The sequence below is a fragment of the Cololabis saira genome, chromosome 13, assembly GCF_033807715.1.
Source record: "Cololabis saira isolate AMF1-May2022 chromosome 13, fColSai1.1, whole genome shotgun sequence".
NCBI classification, from domain to species: Eukaryota; Metazoa; Chordata; class Actinopteri; order Beloniformes; family Belonidae; genus Cololabis; species Cololabis saira.
The window spans coordinates 11,835,019-11,856,348 of NC_084599.1; the positions used below are offsets into that span (position 1 = coordinate 11,835,019).

Consider the following 21,330-nt stretch of genomic DNA (forward strand, 5'->3'; position numbering starts at 1 on the left):
AATTACTTGAGATTGATGCACCCGGTAAACATCCTGGTAATCAGTGTTGTTTTTATTTGTTTAATGGTAGGACAGGGATCACATGCAGGCTGACCCACTGTGATCATTATCACTATTAATGTAGGAGAAAGTGCTCACAACTTGTCTCTGCTTGTCTGATCAGGAAACAAGTGTCGCTGTGGTGGTTTGTCAGGCCATGGCTGCTTTAGTTTATGCTTAAATTTGTTTTAACATCACTGAGGACTGAAATTATCCAACCATCCATACCATCTGAATTTACTTAATGAGATGGATATTACTCTGTATGTAATAACTCCAGAGTAGAGCCCAAACACTTGCTGTCCACATAATCGTAAATAAGTGCTTTTTATAGGGCTGCTGCAAGCTTTTGTGCTTGTTAAATATACAAACATTTAAATTATTTACATTAAACAAATTGAAAGTCTTTCTTTCGTCTTTATCAGGGGGTTTGCTTAGCTCTTTGATGAACATCTTGGTTTGACTGCAGCCTACTTATATGGTGTCAAAGCTAAAGGTCAGTTTGTGGTTATTGTCTCATGTCGTGGCAATTATTTTGAAGTTAGTTCTAACATCTTTTTGTGCATTTTTACATTTAAGTATATCAATAATATTTATGTGATTTTATTGGGAAAGAGCAATGATATTAATGTAATCTTGAAGGCAGCACAATGCATGTTTCTACTGGGACTGAAACGATTACTTTAGAACAGCAGTTCTCAACCTTTTTGGGGTCCTGGACCCCCTTCAAATTTGTGATCAACTCTTAGGACCTGCCACCCCCCACACAATAAAAGCATTTTAACACTAGTACCAGCATTTGTCTGTCTACCTACAAGACAGACAGCAGGGCCAGTTCACCAGAAATGAAGGGTGTATGCCCACTTAGACGCTAGGAGGCTCATAATTTGAAAAGGATGCAGATTGTATTACGTTTGTATTAACAGTGTCATGCAGTAACTTCAACAATGCAAAATGGGTGCAAGATTTCTTATTAAAATACAACGAATTACACTTGTAAAGAGTACAAGAAGGTCATGTTACCCTCTGTAGTTTAGGTAGATAAAGATCTAATAATGATCTATTTCTATAAATGTCAGAGGATCTTTCTAAAAAAAAAGAAAATGTTATTACCACGGGCCCACGGACCCCTTGCAATCACACCACGGACCACTAGGGGTCCGCAGACCCGGTAGAGAATCACTGCTTTAGAAGTTGACTAATCGATCAATCTTTATTTTTTAACTAGTTAAATATTTAGTGGTTGTTTTTGTAATTCATTTTACTAGCTTTTCCATAGTGGAGACTTATTATCTTGTGAAACCTCAACATCTGTAGCCGAAGTATTGATCCTGTTCTCACACATCTCACCAAGAACAGAAGAAATACCTGGCCATGTTCCTCACTCCCCCAATTTTATCCAGGGTGCATCCAGGGCAGACTTGAGTAGATTTGAAACGGCAAAGTATCCCAGAATGCATTTTACACAAACACAAAGTGAAAGTAATAGAAGAGGAAAGAGGAGTTAATATAAAGTTATAACTTTATTTTTGTTCAACAAAATTTAGTTTTAAGATGTTTTCACATGACAATGTCGCTTTTTCAACTTTATATTTTAAAGTTATTAGGTCTATTTAAACATTTTCTCTGGCATTTTCTGAGCTTTTTTTTCCCGACAGGACTTTATTCATAACACAACTGGCATACAAAAGCGTACAATCCATTAAAGAAATGTATAGTTTAAAGTAACGGTTATAAACACTTAAGCAAGAACAATATGTGACCCATTCTCACTTGTTTTAATTGTTAAGCTGTTTATTTTTTACAACCAATTACATTGAAAATGTTGTGTACAGTAATGCGTGTTAGCCGGTTAAATGAGCTGTGATGTCATCAAGAATGCGAGCACCCTGCTGCTTCAATTGCAGAAAGAGTGACGTGTTCTCCAGACTCATACGACTTACCAAGAGTGCTGGTCTGGACTTGGGGTCTTGGGAATGGAGAAATGGACAGGTTTCAGTCATTGTTGCTGGGAGGTTTGTCTTAAGTTAGTGATTAAATCATCATAACAGCCAATGCAAGCTATACTGACACTTGCAGTTACTGTTATACATCGGAATAACAAGTGAACATTTAAATGTAACTGGGAAAGACCTAATTTCATTATAAAATAAATAATTTGTCAACTAGTTTTTGCAGTCAGTGACATTTTTTTCCCGCATATCTGTTTTGTACTGTAGGTCTTGACGAACTTGTCCATGTGGTTATATCAGCTGGTGAGGATTGAAGGTTTTTGATGGAGTGCCATACGACTTATTTGTGATCACAGACGTCTGACTCAAGATGCACCTTAGCTCTTTATGCACTGAAACTCCTTAAGATTACTTATTTTTTTACATTTTGTGGGTATGTCACAGGCCTGAAATGTACAGTAGATGCACATTAATATACATTAATGGAGATGTACATAATGAAGTACAACAAAGTATTGAGTATTTTGTGTTCATTGTCACGATGTGAGGGAAAGGAGGACCCAAATGCAGGAGACTGAGGCGGCAGGACTTCCAATCCAAACTAAGTATTTTATTAAACAAAAGTGCTGCATAGGAAGGGAACTGAAGAATACAAACAAAAAGCATAAACTTGACAGAACCAGGAACAAACCATAATCATGATGCAAACAGTCAGGATCAAAACAGTACGGACCAGCTTGGTAGAAGGGAAAGACGAGACGAGATATACTCACAGGACTGACGAGACACGGGTGCGAACAATCAGGGCAGATGGAAACAAGGGAAGTCAAAACAGAACTAGCCGTCTCACAGCAAGAAGGTACTAGGATCAATTCCCGCCGGGGACGCTGTGGGCGCTGAGGTGTGTGTTAGTTCCCCCATGACTTCAGCTCCCACACCCTGGGTGGGGTTGGAGAAAGGGCCTTTCTGTGTTGGGGCTACACATGCCCCTCTGGCCAACCGGGGTGCCAGATGGGGTGGGGAAGATCTGGCCGGAATAACGTGATCCTTCCACGCGCTACGTCCGGCCGGAGAAACCCCACCCTGTCTGGTGAAAAGAAGCGGCCTGCTCACTCCTCAAGTAAGGAGGAGACCTGAGCTCAGTGCAGGGCCCTCTCAGGGTTGGTAAAGGGAGCAATGCCCAGGAGTCACTTAGGTAGGAGTAGGGCTGGGGATCGATTCAAATATCAAGAATCGATTCGATTCCGATTCTTAAGATTCGGAATCGATTATCACGCTTCGATTCGATCCGATTCGATTCGATCCGATATTGATTTGGGTTACTGTTAATAAAACTGTTTTTTCAGCTGTTGCATGAATTATATGACTGTCTAGTTATGCAACATATTAATACTGGTATTATATTGAGATTCAACAGCAAGTATTGGCAGCTAATGATGCTGTAAGGACCAATCAGCTCCCAGAATGCTGATAGAACTGCTTTCAGAAACATCATGTGTGTCAGAATTATCAAACAGATCCAGGGCAGCAAAGGACGAAAAGAAATCGCTTTTATTTTTTCCCCATTTATGAGAATTTGGTTTTTAACATTTATGCAAATGTAACCCCAAGACAGTATATAAAGCAAAGAAATATAGACAATTTATGCAATTATAACTGAAAACTTTAATGTTTTCATACCTTTAAACATATTTAAAGGCAAAAACATGGTACCAGTTATTCTCATGTCCAACAATATATTCCTTTTTTGGGCATAAACAAAAAAGTACCAAAAGTTGTAATGTAATGATGAAAAAAAAAAAAATAATTTTAGACAATCTTTAGACATATGAATCGATTTTTAGGAATTAATATGAGAATCGATTTAAAATCGGAGAATCGATCTTTTCAACACAGGCCTAGGTAGGAGCACTGGGTGATATAATGGGGAAAAAAATCTGGATTAAAAAAAAAAAAAACAGAACTAAAACACAAGGACACAGGCTTTCAAAACGAAACAGGAACCGATATAAACCCAAAACCGTGACATTCATATTGTATGTAATGAAATATAAGTCATTGAAAGTATAACTATTATTTTATTTTCATATTGTAGGGTGCTCCACTTTTTCTAATCTATAATTGGATGTTGCCCCCACGTTGCCCATCAACATTTTTATTTTGTTCCTCACTATTATCAAGATTTTATCATTGTTATAGGTATCAGGCTCAGACTGGAATTTATACACTACGCTGATGAATTACTGTCTGCCTACATTTGTGTGCAGTGTTGATTTATTGTAACGCGTCTTTCTGTTCGTATCCTTTGTCCTGAGTGACAGTGAACATGTCAGGTTATAATATGATACTTTAGTAGCTTATGGATCCACTGAAGTCATGGAAAACATGTGAGGCAGTGTGTAATAGACACAGCCGCTTGAAAAGATGCTATTTCATGGTAATTAATTAACATACAGTAGCTGTTAGCTGGAGCTTTCCAAGCTGCCCCCAGGGGCTGACATGCTATGTAAATGGCAAATGTCATGACTCCCACTGACAGGAGGAAGAGGCTGAGCCTCAGTGGGTCGATGAGTAATTAAAGCTGGTAGTGAAAATGTACTGTGTGTTAACTGTTGATACAGTTTGTACATTTTCAAATTAAATGTCTGTCACTAATGCCAATCACACTATTGGCCAGGACCTGTAATGGATGACCATATGACACATCTGGAGCTTCATCCTGAATTATTATTATTTTTTTTCCAAAGGTGTTTCTATGCTGCAACTTTTTTTGTATTTAAATGAAAGTTGGGTAAAACACTTGCTGTACCACAGGCTCAAAAATCCTCTACTATATATTCTCATCTTACTATGTAACACAGTAACGCAACAATAAAAGTAAAGTTGGAGTAAAATATGCAGCAATCTAAAGCTTCTCTTCATCCTCAACTTTCCTTAAGACTCTCTCAGATATGTTGCCTCTGGTGACCACCATGTCCCCCAAATTCACTGCCTGCTCATGCACTTACACGCATACGTGTGCGAATACTGATGCTGGTAAGATCTGTAGAACCACTGCAGCCTGTGTTGTAAGTGGAACACAAGGAGGGATTTTTGAAGTGAGTCATGGGGTTTGCTGCTCAACAAGGTACTCAGATGTATGGGATGTTAATGAAGGTCTTCTATTGCTACTATAACTTTGAACTTTGTGGGGGAGGAAGAGAATTAAAAAAAATCAAAAGCTGCTTGAATCTGGCGTGAGAGGGAGGCATAGACTACAAGGGACCAAAGAGTTTAAAGGGAGGATAAAGAAGTTATTTGTGAGTTAATTGCTACTCATTAACATACCTGCATTTAGTCTAATTTCATACATCCATCCATCCATTATCTATACCCGCTTTATCCTTTGCAGGGTCACGGCAGTCTGCTTGAGCCTATCCCAGCTCATTACAAGCGAGAGGCAATGGTCACCCTGGACAGGTCGCCAGTCCATCACAGGGCCACATATAAACACACAACCATGCACACTCACACTCACATCTATGGGCAATTTAGAATCATCAATTAGCCTACTACGCATGTTTTTGGACTGTGGGAAGAAGCCGGAGTACCCGGAGGGAACCCACGCAAGCACAGGGAGAACGTGTAAACTCCACACAGAAAGACCCCGCCGGGCCTGGGAGTCAAACCGGGGACCTTCTTGCTGTGAGGTTAGGGTGCTAACCACCAAGCCATGGCCTAGTCTGATTTCAGACAAGTTCAATTCAGTACAGTTCCTCTATGTTATTTTCTTGGACATGCATGCACAAGCATAGGGATGACCATTGACGGACTGCATTTATAAAGAGCTGTTTTAGGCAAGGACACTTGTGGCATATGAACTGTGTGACCAGCAATCAAACCACCAACTTTCAGGTTGCCTAACGGCTTCTCTACTTCCTGAGCCCCAGCTGCTCCACACGTGTAATGACGAATGCTTTAATGCATTTTAAACTATGCCTTTCCTACTGTCCTACTTCAGGATAACCTCCAGCAGGCCCTGCAATGTAGTGTCAGCAGTGACATTGGGATTCTATTAGCAGGTTGTGCGAGGCGCTGGCCCTCTGCCCTGTGGTGAGACCTACCATTGATCTGTCATGGGAGATGGCTGCTCCTCGCTCCTCACTCCCATAGGGCTCAATTTGAACCTTTCCAAAAACCAGGACTGAACCCTTCGCTTGAAATCTACCTGGGGAGCAGCGAGAGCAGGGAGCTCAAGGTCAGGGATGACACTGGCGTGCAGATAAAGACGACTGGGTATGGTTGACACTGAGCATAATGGCCAGTGAAAAGTGAGGTTATTTGTTATCGATTCCCAATAAGGGGGAATCACCGGGTCTATATAATGTTGTTTATGGTTGGCCAGGGGTTACCGTGTGTGTATGTGTGTGTGTATGAGGCAGTCGATATGAGACTGAGACAATCATCTGAAGGACAGAGAAAAGAAATGAAAGTCTTTGTCCCATTCTGTGTCTCCCTCTATTATTTTGTTTTCGATGAGTGCCTGGTGATCTGTTTTCCCAGCCAGCCTCATTTGTATTTTTACTGAATTACCCCGGATGCGCAACCTGAACCCACTTAAGCATGTCACTTAGCGTTTGTTGAAGTTAGCCGAGACACGGCCCTCATCAGGTTTCAATGAGGGAGGCTGTGGCTAAGTGGCCACTTGTCATGTTTATTTATTTCATTTTTCCAGATACCCACATGATGCCTGTGTTTGAAAAAAAGAAATCCAAGACTCGATGGAGAGACAAGGGATCATGATGGATGTATGAGCAGTGCAGAGAATCATACGGAATCATGTTCTTTTTAAGTTTGAGACAAGTTTAATATCCAGGAGTGGAAATATTTGAATAATCTTGTATAAAATGTGTTAACATATAGTCAAGGAGTCTTTTATCCTTTGTGAGTCAGACAGTATGAAGCAACACTAAAGAACACAAGAGTATATATGAATTAACAGTATGAAAGTACAAACAGAACAGAATATTGAAATTGCCCCCACGGCAGTTTTCGGCTGTACTAGCTAGACACTTCCTGATGCTGCTCCATTTTATATGTATGAAATCTCTCATGGATCCATGATATACATTATAGATGAGGGTTCCCAATCTGCACTCAAGTCACTGGAGCAGAATTTTCCATGATATGCACCCCCACCAACACCTCCCCTACTGCTGCCCACTCCTCTCCTCTTTATCTGTCATCACTCTCTCCATTCATTCCTCCTTCCATATGCCCTCCCATTGCAGCGCTGTTTCATCCCTCACCAGCTCCCTTTTATCCCTCTCCAGCTCTTTGGTCTCTTATCATCTCATCCCTCCCTAAGTCAAGCCTTACATCTTCACTTCCACTCATCCAGCCTTACATTTTTTTTTTCCAACCCTACCCCCATCCCGTGGAAGTAGCAAGTGAGCAAAGGAGCATGTGACGAGAGAAGTGGGAGCCAGCTGGGCCTCCCCCTGCAGTGCCACCATACGTTGATTTGTCTCCTTCGGTTCCATATTGATTTTGCTTTAAACAAGGGAAAAATACAAGAAGAATGGTGTGCCAGAGGTAACATGGGAAAAAAAAGAGGTAAGAGGGAAGGGGAGTAAGGGTGTAGAAAACAGAAAACAGAAAAAGTGATTCTGAGAATCAAATCTCGGAGATGGGTCCCACTGGGTTTCAGAGCATTATCAGATGCTGTGCAGAGGGTGAACTCAAAACTGAAAAGTGTAGAGGGGTAGTCATAAAAAAATGGTGAGAGCCTGAGAGATTCTTTTTTTTTCTATTCACCTTTTTACTTTATACCAGCTAAATGAGTTCTGGAGCTGGCTATGTGGAGAATGCATCTCATTCTATGTCATGGTAAAGTTCCATCCTTAAAATGATTCTCTGCTTAGTTCAATTTAAGTTGTGTGCAGAATAATCGATCTCCCCATTAATTCTACTTAGCTGAGCTTCACAGTACAAGCCTGGGCTTGACTGGTCCACCAAGGCCAGGACTGCTGAATGGCTGACCTTTACACGGCTCCAGCTGCCATTGATTTTCAGTAGGACTTATTTCATGAGCTGGGGGTTGGGACAGGGAACCCAGATGAAGATGAACTATGAGGCAAAATCACTTTCTTTGATCCTTTCCAGTTTCTGTACAGCCTTCTCTCTTATTTTCCTCTTCCTCTATGCTCTGTTTACTTTAGAATTAATGCTCCGCTCCAACTTGGCTCAAGTTTGTGGGTGGTATAGCCCAATAACAAATAGCGTGTCCGCTGCATAACCCCTCTTTCCATGTCATGTTCATGTATTTGTATCTACATTCCATCATGGCTAAAATGCATGGGTGAATGTGGGTTACACTCCTAAGTGCTTGAGGTTTGCTCTCAGTGCTATGGCCCCTTGGTATTTTCAGTTTAGAAATAATGTAAAACAGGGTTCGTGAACCAAACATTAAAGCTCTGGTGAGTACCCTGACCTCACTGTACGACATACACAACAGTCACCTCACAACAGCATTGAAGCGGGAGAAGAGACGGAAAATGCCTCTCAAAATCCTAATGTAATTTCAGCAGGATTTAAGGCAATGTATTGCACTGTGCTAAATCATGAAAACTGTCAGTCGAATGAGTCGAGATGAACATCACCGAAATGTATAAATGAATGCATAATAAAAACGAAGACAAGAGGCGCAGAAGTGCAGGAGACTGAGTGTGATTTAGCTGGAGTTCATAGAGAGTGCACCGAATGTCCCCCTCCCTCTTTCCTCCCTCTCTGCCACTTGCTCCTCCTGGCCTGCATCATCTGTATATGGGTGACTTTTCAGTCTCACAAAACATATTTAAATTTAATACTTGCTCATGCATACATGCATGCATACAAATAGGTCTGGAAGGTGGGAGGTATGAGGAGCAAGTGAGGTCATGGGCTGTCAAGAGTGCTGATGTTAAAATGGAAGAAGAAACATTACGAGGTTAGTGGTGAGCAAGGTAGAGTCAACAGTTGTGGAGCATTCTGACTGCGCCTAATCAGAACTTGATAACTGGATTTCTCACTTTGGATTAGTTTAAAACTAACTGACAATACATCTATGCAGATGCCACGTGAACCTGCTCTGGAGAAGAAAATGCAAATAAAATTTCTCCTCTGGAGTAGAACCAAAAAGGATTACTAGGATTGATCCAAAAGTCTTGAAGCGCTGATAGAGCTCACAGAATACTGGCAGAGGATGCTAACCTTTTAGTGCTGTGTTTATCTTCTTTTGTTATTATTATGCTCCTGAAATTGAGCTCAGATTAAGTCAAGGTAATTTGTATGAGAGATGTCTTTTTTTTTAATGCTTTTTATTTGGATTTCCACTATTGAGTAAATACCCTATATTACATAACATGTGGATAGTTTGAGCTGAACAAATATAATTGTATCCAACCTCAATAACGATGCATCTTTCTTTCAAACTTTTGGTTTTACATGTCATCGTATGTTAAAAAAAAATAAAATTCTAAAACAAAATAAACTACAAAAATGAACTACAATGGTGGAACAAGTTACCAATGGCCACTATAACAGTCGTCCCTCTCTCCGTTCAAGAAGGTGTGGAAAACCTTCCTCTTCCAAGCACACTTTCTGCTGTGAACTGAGCTCCTCCATCTAACCTCTGCAGCTGAATTTGAATATCATCTTAGTGACACTTAGCTGCACTTATTTAAATACCGTCTTGTCTCCACCTACTTTGTTACACCGTGTTACTGTGGCTTAATTTGATAAAAGCGGCTTCTAAATCTGATGTGCATGACAACTTCTCTCTGTCGCTCTTCGTGCTGAACGGTGACCAGCTTTCGACACAAACACAAAGCAGTGCCCCAAACCACATTTCCTCACTCACTCCAAACATCGCCATTAAAATAAGCCACACAAGGCCTTGGGATGCAGTGAGGAGTGGGCGCTGGCAGAGACACTTCCAATGTGTTTTCCACTCCGATGCTTCTTGTTCTCACTTCGTCAGAGTGTGTTTGCTGCAGATTTGGAGAAATAAAGCGAGAGGTCAGTCCCATGTGCTGTTTCTTTGGCCTGCAGGTTCTGTGTGGTTCAAGGTTGCATCAGACACAGCAAGAGTGGGTTTGGTTGTTTATTTACTGAGCAGTTTTGCTGTGTTGCAGCATCTTGAGGAAACAAAAAAGGGAAAGCCATTTCCTTTTTTTGTGGCTCTGAATGTGCTTATAGACAAGAGTGGATTTTCTCTAAGTGTCAGAGTGAAGCATAAGCAAGCATGGTAGCCACGGGCTGGAGAGGTGGAGGAGGGATGGAACCAGGAGAGATTGCAGATTGTGTGAGTGAGAGAGAGAGAGAGAGAGAGAGCGAGGGACAGAGAGAGTTGGAGAAGGAGAGGGGATATTGATATGCTGGGAATGAAGCTTGGAGCAGATGGACAGAGCAGGCAGATCCCATGTCGATCCTCTGAATTCTGGCTTCGTCTCACAATCCCCACTCTGATTGACACACACAAACACACACACGTCCCTGGCACCCGCGCCGATCCTGGATTTTGCTATGTTTATCATAGTGCCACAGCTTAACAAATGGTTTATCATCCTGTCATTTGATGTATAGCTACAGCAGATGTGTGGTTGATGAAACCAGGAGCTCCTCCAGGGGAGCATCAGTGACTGGGGCAGTGTTAGGAAACGGTAAGGGAGAAAAATAGTTATAAGAGGCAACACAATAGTTTTTTACTAATGCTGCTTCATGTGGAAAGTTTTGTTGCAATCTCAGTTCAGAAATAGTTTTGTTTCTCTTTCAGTCTACTTTTCTCTCTTTTTTCTCTGTCCCTCTTTTACTGGCACCCCTCACTCCTTCCTCCAAATGAAAGCCAACATGCTTGGCTGTGTTCCTCCCTCGCTCCCTGCTTGCATTTATCTCTATCCTCCTCTGGCTTCTCCTTCTGCTGTTCCTCTGTTCTCCTATGTGGGGTGGCAAAGAGAGTGGAGGGGGGATCTGCAGGTGCCGGTGAATTTCTAATAGGTAATCATCATGCTCAGGACAAGGGTTTCTTCTGGAAGTCCAGGGACCATTAAAGAAATGTCAACCCGACAAAAGTATGCCAAGAATTACGAGTCAGTGGGCCAGCAACACTTCTTGGCTCCTATTGGTCGGGGCAGCAGGCCATAATCTGTCACAATCCTTGAGTTGCTGTGACAGCAGCAGGAGCATTCTGGGCTCAACACAGAGGGTAAAGGAAACCTGCAGCTTTAGGTTTCTGTGTATCCATGTGTGCCCATATAAATTCAGAGTCTGTTTGTGTGAGGCTAACTGTATATAGGAGTACACAAAAAGTGCTACATTTAATAGAACCAACATATTTCAGTATGAGTTGCCTCATTTCAGCAAAGTTGTCATATTGAGTTAACTTACTCCATGTGGCAAGTTGTCAATCGCAGCGTACCCCTTTAATGGACTTGAAAGTGCAACAGTGAATCACTCTAATCCTAAGTACAAACAACTAATCACTTTGCTTGTATCATTTGTGTGGGTGTAATCAGAACTGCAGAAACCATGTCTGTGTTGCACCTCCCATGAGTTTTAAGAGATTTTATTAATCATGCATGCACAGCTTAACTTGGTCTCAGAAAGCAACTCACTTGTTGGAAAAGGCACTGGTGCAGATGAATAAGCGATGCACAGCAATTTAAAGAAAAAGAAGTTTAAAAAAACAAAACAAAACAAAAAGGTTTCCATATCGTTTGTGTGGGCACATTTTGGCTTCATTAAAACACGATGCATGAGAGAACAAAGCTAAGTATATGGCAGAGACAAAAAGTAACAACAAAACTAAATAGACTGTTACAGTTTTACTAATATGATTCTATGTTTTGTCTTGTGTTGAGAGGTTTTCAGCTGCCCTGTGGATGGATGGATGGATGCATGGATGGATGGATGGATGGATGGATGCATGGATGGATGGATGGATGCATGATGGATGGATGGATGGATGGATGGATGGATGGATGGATGCATGATGGATGGATGGATGGATGGATGGATGGATGCATGATGGATGGATGGATGGATGGATGGATGGATGGATGGATGGATGGATGGATGCATGATGGATAGATGGATGGATGGATGGATGGATGCATGATGGATGGATGGATGGATGGATGGATGCATGATGGATAGATGGATGGATGGATGGATGGATGGATGGATGGATGGATGGATGGATGGATGGATGGATGCATGGATGCATGATAGATGGATGGATGGATGGATGCATGGATGGATGGATGGATGCATGATGGATGCATGATGGATGGATGGATGGATGGATGGATGGATGCATGATGGATGGATGGATGGATGGATGCATGATGGATGGATGGATGGATGGATGGATGGATGGATGGATGCATGATGGATAGATGGATGGATGGATGGATGGATGCATGATGGATGGATGGATGGATGGATGGATGGATGGATGCATGATGGATGGATGGATGGATGGATGGATGGATGCATGATGGATAGATGGATGGATGGATGGATGCATGGATGGATGGATGGATGCATGATGGATGCATGATGGATGCATGGATGGATGGATGGATGCATGATGGATAGATGGATGGATGGATGGATGGATGGATGGATGGATGCATGATGGATAGATGGATGGATGGATGGATGGATGGATGGATGGATGGATGGATGCATGATGGATAGATGGATGGATGGATGGATGCATGGATGGATGGATGGATGCATGATGGATGCATGGATGGATGGATGGATGCATGATGGATGGATGGATGGATGGATGGATGCATGATGGATGGATGGATGGATGGATGGATGCATGGATGGATGGATGGATGGATGGATGCATGGATGGATGCACGGATGCATGGATGGATGGATGCATGGATGGATGCATGGATGGATGCACGGATGGATGCACGGATGGATGCATGGATGGATGCACGGATGGATGCATGGATTGAGGGAGGGAAATGTCACATTTTTGGTCCATTTCTGACCCATGCGTCACTTCTTTTACTGAATGACATCATCATAAAACATATTAATGTGTTACTTTGTGGCTTATATTGTGGCAACTTGTAACAGAGGGACTGCTTTACAAAAAGAGACAAAAAAAAAAAGCAATGACGTTCTGCAACTATGTAAAATGTGAGAAAAATAATGTATTTTTGAACCTTCAGTCATGGAAACCTATTCTGACAGACCCACAAATCAAATTATCAATCTGCAAATGAGCATTTATGGGCACTTTGTATGTTCCCCTGAGTAAAAATGAGGCCACCCTTTGGGAGATTGCAGGCAGACATCTCGATCAGTGTTTCATGCTTGCTTTCACTCCTCTGCATGGTTTATCCCAATTATTCCATCTTGTTCATAGGTCTATTTCAGGAAAAATAGGTAGTCTTCTCTCATGTCTCTGAAGCTTGCTGCTGCTCTTAAATCCCACTTCTTCCCCAGCTTTCACCTGTACACTCGGTATCTCAGCTCAGTATCTCTCAGATGCCTCATAAATGGGACGTCATTAGATAGGAGCTTAAACACAGAAATTTAAGTGTTTGTCATGAAGACAGAATTTGAGGTCTTGATGCTGATGAGGTTTGAGCTGACTGACTGAATTAATAACGCACTTAAAAAACGAAAGTAAGAACTTAATACACATGGGGATGCTGCAAAAGCAATCATCGCAGTCCTGTTCAATTAATGAAAACACAAACTTTCATAGCCACTGACATCAGAAGTTATTATATTTTATGTTGGTATGGTCATAAATACTATGTTGGCTTGATATGCTTTATTTCCATTTATTCTACTTAAAAGTTACACTTGAGCTATACTTACAGAAGTATCAGTATACATGGGTTTACAGATAACATTGTTTTTACAACTGTACATACATCATGACCTGGATATGATTAGTATCAGCTTACGTACAGTGAGCATGTAGTGCATTTGTACATGTTGTACATCCCCACCACAGATGTAAGTCATCTGATGGTCAGGTAGGGCATATTCTTCAAAGCAAATATCAAAGTCAGATAGGAAACATGGCTTGAGTGCATAAGGGCACCTTTAAGCATGAAAGCCTCGCACAACTCTGGATCTGTAATTCATTCACGGAACATATCCTCTACCATTTTGTTACTTCCTGCTCAGCGCGGACCCTTGCTGTGGCAACATGCTGGGGATTGGCATGATGTTGCCCTTCTGAAACCACTGGGTTTGGTCTGTCAACATGATCTTATCTTTCTAAGCACAGTCCCTCAAAATGAAGCAAAGAGCGTTAACCAGATGAAACAGCAAGCGGAATAAGAAAGAGGCAAAGAGGGTCCATGCATGTGTGTGTGTGTTTGTGCGTGCGTGTGGGAAAGATGTGAGCCCACCAAAAGCTTAAGCCTCCAGTGTGCTGTGCAGATAAGATTCATTAGATAGGTCGCTAAATGCAAGAGAGAGGCACACAGAGAGGGGGAGTGAGATTGAGCTTGCTGCTGCTCCAGCATTTGTTGACACAGATTTACAATGAGTCTCCCACTGCTTCACGCATTACAGTAACACACCATGTCAATAGCTCTCTGGGCTTGAAAAGCAGCCATGCCAAAGATGTCTGGGAGTGATGCCCTTCCCTTGATAACCGAAGTGTGGCTCATAAGTCTGGAAGTAAGGGCGAAAAAGGAATCTCAGACAGAAAGATGTTGCCTTTTCCCTTTTGTTTCTATTATTTGTCTTCTCTCTCAATCGGTACATCTTCTCAATAACCTTTTCGTTAGATTTTCCTTTTCCGTCACTTTTCTGATATCCTTTTCCCCCTTATTTTCATCTCTCTCCGTCTCTTACTTCACTCTCCTTCTGTTTCTCTTTATCTTTTGGACGCCTTGCTACAAGCTCAGTAGGACAGGATTTCGGCATTAGCTCAATCCCCCTATCTACTCCCCCTCATGATTGCACACTGTTTCGATCACCCACATACAGTATAACTCACTGCATAAGTCTTTTAGATCTGTATTTCATACAAATTCTGGTAAAAAAAAAAAAAAAAGACAGGAAAACCAAATCATGAAACAAGAATCCCGTAAGAATGAGTAATGGTGTCTCAGGGATGCGTTTCAAGCCTGCAAACTCAGAGGTGGATGGCGTGGTATTCTTGCTATTTGACGAGAGCCAACACACTCACGCGTTATGTAAGTGTGTCTGCTGAGTCATGACGTCATTTTTTATGGGGCCACATTCACATTCATGAAATCTTGATGAGAGCTGGGTTCTGCTGTCTGCGTAACGAGGGATGTGGCAGTCAGACAGCTGGCCGACCACTTCAGCTAGTAAAACTATGATAATAGAGCGGGTTGGAAAGTCTTTTGGAAAGCGTGATGGACATCAGGCAGTTTGTGTTTTGGGGGAAGAGATAAACAGGAACTTGGATGATGCGAGACAACAGAAGGTCTGATGGTCTTAATCAGAGATGTTGTAGTGGAGCTGGTAGTAATGGTGTTACAGATCGCATCATTTTGTTGAGATCACCGAGGCTTTGTTGCTAATTGGTGTATTACAAGACGCATTTAGTGTAACAGATGGATATCAGCATTTTTTTTTTCTCCCCCCAAAAAGAGCTATTCAGGCTTGGGAAAGAGTAACACTTATTATTCCAAAATAGCATACAAACAGAACGTGAGCTCCACTTTGTAAACAAGAGCATATGCTTGGAAAGAAAACAGCTTTAAAGTAGAAATCAATGAACAAATGTAGAAACGGTGCTTTAGAAAATAATAATACTCATAATGATATATATTTTGAATGAATTATTCATGTTTGTAGTCACAGATCTGATAGAGAGTAGCTGCAGGTGACTGCAGGTGTCTCTCAGTTCACGTCAGTGCCTCGAGCTCTAAATCCTGTTGGTTGTGATAGGAATCCCAAAGCTTACAGTGGCTGCCATCTCCTCAGCGCTGACTGATGCTTCTTATCAGGACCACCACACTGGTGCCGCCAGCACATTTCCACATATGAGTAAATTATAAATCACTTGCACAAACATTCTCCCACATGTATTCATGCTCACAGGCTCACATAGATTTAGCATATTCACTCACGGGCAGAACGGCAACTACAGCGTAAGTACATTGGTCATACTTAATTCAAAAGTTACTTAGAAATGTATATGCACATACCCTCTCACACTAACTCATATAATGTCGACTAGTGGTCCCTTTTAGCTGTTTTCAAAAGCTCCTTTTATGAAAGGAAACATTAACCTTGATGTTTCAACATGAATATAGATGAACACATTAGACAAAGACTTCCGCAGTGACTGGTTGTGAAGAGAAATATTCGGAGAAAATATTTCAAACAGTTTTGAATGTTCCTGCATGTTTGGTTCCACACAAACAAGTTCCCATTATCCCTTTTCATGTAGGGGCTCCAAAAACGTCTTTGTGTGCCTCATTCTGTTCATTTTGTAATAAATGATAACATTTATGGCATATTATAATTATTTTAATCAGTGCATTCAGTATGTAGAAGTTGTGCAATGTTTCTTTATACCCATTTAATTGAGATAGTTGAGAAATACTCCATTACCAAGCTTGAGTAAGCCTTTTGAAATTTGATCTTTACTTGTAATCTTATTGTTAATCAACTATTGTAATTCCAGGAAAGCTCCATATGTTTGTTAACTATTACACCAAGGCCTTTCCCCCTCCTACTCAGAGCCGCCTGGGACATTTGCGAGGCCCTGTGCGAAATGGCTGGGGGGGCCCTCGCGCGTGAGTGTAGCCAGCGCGCGCACAATTTTTGGGTTTTTCGGGTCGGATTGGGTGTCTATATGCGCAATTTTAACTCTCCAATTAGCAAAATACTGGATACCTTCCCCTGCCTCATCATCATCTCTTGCCTCGACGCGGGGCCCCACGGCTGCTTGAGATCGGTGATTTTTGTAACAAATTTATCAAACGAGCCTTTCAGAGAGGCATTAAACTCTTCTATTTTCTTTAGATTTTTTCTTTTTTCATCTCCTGATGGAAATTTCCTGAATCTGTCTCGTTCTCTCGACATTGTGTGACAGTTTGTTCCAACTCCAACCGTCTGGATCAGAGCAGCTTGTGTCTGCGCTTGGTCTGATCAGTTGTATTGAACAACAGACACGCGCATAATTGCACATATATTTATTGATATGCACAGACTAGTAAACATTTAGGTCTGTAATGGAACGTGACTGTTGATATTTATAAGGGAAAAAAACGAAAAAAAACGAAAACAATTTTTTTTGAAAAAAAAAAACAAAATTTTGAAGAAAAAAAAACAAAAAAAAAACGGCCCATAGCGCGAGGCCCCCTGGGGCGCGAGGCCCCGTGCGGTCGCACGGTTCGCACACCCCTTGCGGCGGCCCTGCTCCTACTGATGCTCTTTCTGGCTTTACTCTTATCTTCTTCCTTCTGTATACGGTATAGATTTATTAGCTGAAGCTGCGGCCCCTGGACAGCCACTACTCAGCACTCCCTCAGATCAATAATTGGAAATATTAATTATATCAGGTGAAACGGCTCAGTCAGATGGGGACTGTTTAGGCTCCTGTTACCGACCAGTGCAGCCATATGAGCTCTGATGGCCTACTAATGCGTATTAATGATCCCGGAACAAACATTACTCTATTATTAAACCTGAATGAAAGCCAGAAGACATCACACATATTGTATGGCTATTAGAGTTATTTTATTGCAGCACTGTAAGTAAGTGCTGTTACATAACCGTTTTTAAAAGACTTCCCCTCCTGAGAAATGAGCTTCTTAAAAAAAAACCAGGACAAGAGTTGCTGTAATTTTATCTCTGTTTACGGTATTTTCTTGTAGTGGGGGCTCCCCTGTATGGATAGCATGAAAGTTAGATTTAAAGCCTTGTGAAGTTCGAGACTTGGAATTGTACCAGGTCTTTGAAAGCAATATTTGCTGCCTTGCCACTGGCCCTCCCTGGGGTCCCAGCATGTACAGCAGAGTTAGAGACTCTGTACTGCTGAATCCTGCTAAACTCTGCTAGTCATGAACTCATTACTGACACAGATGGTGCCAACAGTAGACTCAAACTCCTCTGCACAACTAACAGACCAAGTCTTGACTACACTTCCTTGACTTCCTCGTTGTAATTTGAAATCAGACAGTTGGTTGTCTCTTGTGGCAGGAGCCCAGGGCCTTTGGTCTCTGTAGCTTAGTTTTAATTTAAGCAGCGAGAGCTCCTGCGTGAGGCCAAACTGCACAAGCAACTGAAGCATGTTAAAGATTTGAAAATAACAATAGGTGTAATATCGTTGCATTGACCTAACACCTGATCAGTGTTGTGTGTATTAAATCCACCACAGCTAGGTGAAGTAACAGAAAAGCCGAGCATCAGTCTTACAGATTAATGAACAGAGACAAACCAGGCCGATATTCCGGGCTGATTGCACACTACATTATCTTCTGCAGACCCCAGGGTTTCTCCATGACCCTCCAAATGAAACAAGACCATGCAAGTGTTACTTTAATTCAAGTGACCGGGGGCCTAACAGGACAAATGAGGCAGCTCAGTAAAAGCATATGGAACTTTAGATTTGTCGAAGCCCCTTGGAGCAGCACAGTTTGTATTTTAGGAAACAAAAAAGAGAGAACAGGGCTCATTGTTGGAAATAAAAACTGCCCTTCAGAGGATGAAGATGAAATACAGGAATTTAAAGGATGTGAAAGCAATGAGTCATTCTGAGTCATCAAAGAAGCGTCGTAATTCAGTTGAGTCAGTCACAGAGTTCTCACTTCCATGTCTACTTGGTTAGGTTTTTATAATTTAAAATATCCTGTACTGCAAAGCCTTGAGCATATAACTCATTAAAGATTTTTACTGTGATGTATACAGTACATCTGTCGGATTTTAATTCTACCAATGGACATATTTTGACAGGAGCTATATACAGCATAAGACAAATTAGAATCAGAAACTTAACAGGGCAACTGGAGGAAAGTTTCTCTTTCATTATTTGTTCAGTGTAGAGATGCACCACTCCACTTCTTTTGAGTTCTGATCCTGTCCTGATATAAATCTTCTCATAACAGATATTGATTCCAATGTCAAAGAGGTGTTGTTGTTCTTTTTAAATTGAATATTTTTAATAAAAGTGCAAGATAGTAGACAAGATACACATGTACACCATCCAACCCTTCAAATAAGTTAAGAACAGCAATGCTTCATCTAAACAGGACAAATCAAATGGGGCTATTACAACAGTACAAACATAAAGTTTGAATCGAACCTTTTTGATCCATGGGTGAATTTCATCCCTATCGGCCAAAGATACTGATCTCAGAGCTCGTTTTCATCATTTGGCCGATTTATAATTGATGTCTCACGAAATGCAAACAGTACATTTCAGCAGAATTTGCTATAGAGAGGCAGGTGGTTCATTTGTACAGTATGCGTACACTGTTTGGAGACCGCAGGTGTTTTAGAGTGGGTTGAAAGTGAAATGCAAGAAGGTGAAGTCAGAGTAGTCGAAATGCCACTCAGCACAGAGGCAATCTTATCTAATCTTTGCTTGCATCATTTTCTTGCACTACTTTTTTATCCTGTTCTTTTTCATGCAATATCACATTTCCTATTTCTTATCTTCCATCCCCTAAACTGACCACTCCCTTTGTTCAGCAACAGTTAAAAAAACAAAACTATTCCAATCAAATTTCATTTTACAGGTGCAGACAACATCAGCTTTTGTTGCTTATACTTTGTTGGCGTCTATGAGCTATAAGCTACCTTCTGTAAAAGGAAGAGTGTAAAGCCCTACAGCATTGAAGTTAATGAATGGTTTCCTTGGCAACACTAGTGCTTAATGAATTTAACTTAGATCTACCTTGTCTGTGTGTGTGTGCATGTAAGGATGCATATTAAAGTGTACAACCTGCATTTAATCTCCTCTGGAATTACATGATTTTCTTCCTCTATTCAAGGGAAATTCAACAAAGTTAGCGCTATCAACTGTTCGGGACCATAATGCATTGCTCTCGGGCAAATAAATAGACCATTAAGCTGGCGTGTTGGAGGCTGAACAGTAACTAGCTTTAGAGAAAGTGTTTTCCTGCAAACAGGCACCCCGTAGAGATGGTTGGGATCATAGCAGAAGAAGCCATCACTGTGGATTTGGCCCCCACCATCATGCATCTGACTTTAAATCAGTTTGCAGACTTGAAGTTTCTTTCAGATGTTACAAATGTTAAAGGCTAATTTAAAGATTTCCTGTTTTTTGGTGAGAGAACAGAGGGTTGTAAATGTATACACGAAGATGTCTTCCAAATGTCCTCTTTTCTCCTGTTCAGAAGTAGTTTCCATCTGTTTTAAGCCTTTTTGAGCGCGTGTGCCGTAGTAATGTTGATTTTGTACATTCTGCGGAGCAGTGCACCCCATGGCTTGGCATTACCATATTGTAAAGGTATTTGGCTCATGTTGTACAAGTAAATGAAAGCACTTGTAGGCAGGGAGCCACTCAAGAAAACGAGTAGCTGAAACCTCACCCTTTACACGTATAACATCTTTGCGGTTTCCCACAAAGCATTAGCTGGTGGTTATTATTTACGGTGGGTAAATTTATGGAATAATTTCCGCTAGGGAAGGTTACTCAGTTCCTCAAGGTGAAAATGGATACATTTAGCACTTAATGAATTGGGCCTGGGCCTCTCCCTCATATATCAGCATGTTATTAAGACATTTTAAAATCCCATTATGGTGTTTCTCCTTGAACATGTCATGCTTTTATTGGACTGCCCTGTCTTTAAATCTGACCTTTTCATCTCTCTTCTGGAATTGAACAGAAAAAAGATACATGATAGGGAGATGAATCAAAATATACATGTGTGGCTAAAAAAATACGACCCCTGGGTGGCTTTTAGTGGCTCCGGTAATGCCAAATGGTTTCAAGCAATAAAATTATGCTTAAATAGCCAATACAAATGTTTTTTTCTGTAAATGTTTGAGTGTGCTAAAAGGTTGCACTTAAGTTTCAGTAATGCTGTTGCAAATTTAGGCCACTTTTAGGGATAGTTTTACCAAAATGTTTTTCCCTTTTTCTTAATCTATTTGTTCTGGATTAAATAGGAAGTAGCAGTACATATACACATCGCTAGAACGTGTGTGTGGGTGCATGCGGAGTAGCTGAAGTGGGAAGTGGGATTCATAATTTGAAAAAGACAAAAAAAGAAACGCAAAAACTGTAAGTAAGAAATCATCTTGTCAAAAACGGCAACCTATTTTTTTCTTTCCCTGCAAAAAATTGCAGCCCAATTCCGGTGAAATAGTTCTGCTT

At 41.2% G+C, this 21,330-nt stretch overlaps 1 protein-coding gene across 8 annotated transcripts in view; it reads left to right on the forward strand.

Moving 5' to 3' along the window:
- The window catches only part of celf5a (cugbp, Elav-like family member 5a), a 219,799-nt gene that overhangs the window by 97,794 nt on the left and 100,675 nt on the right, over positions 1-21,330 (forward strand). The window lies entirely within an intron of this gene.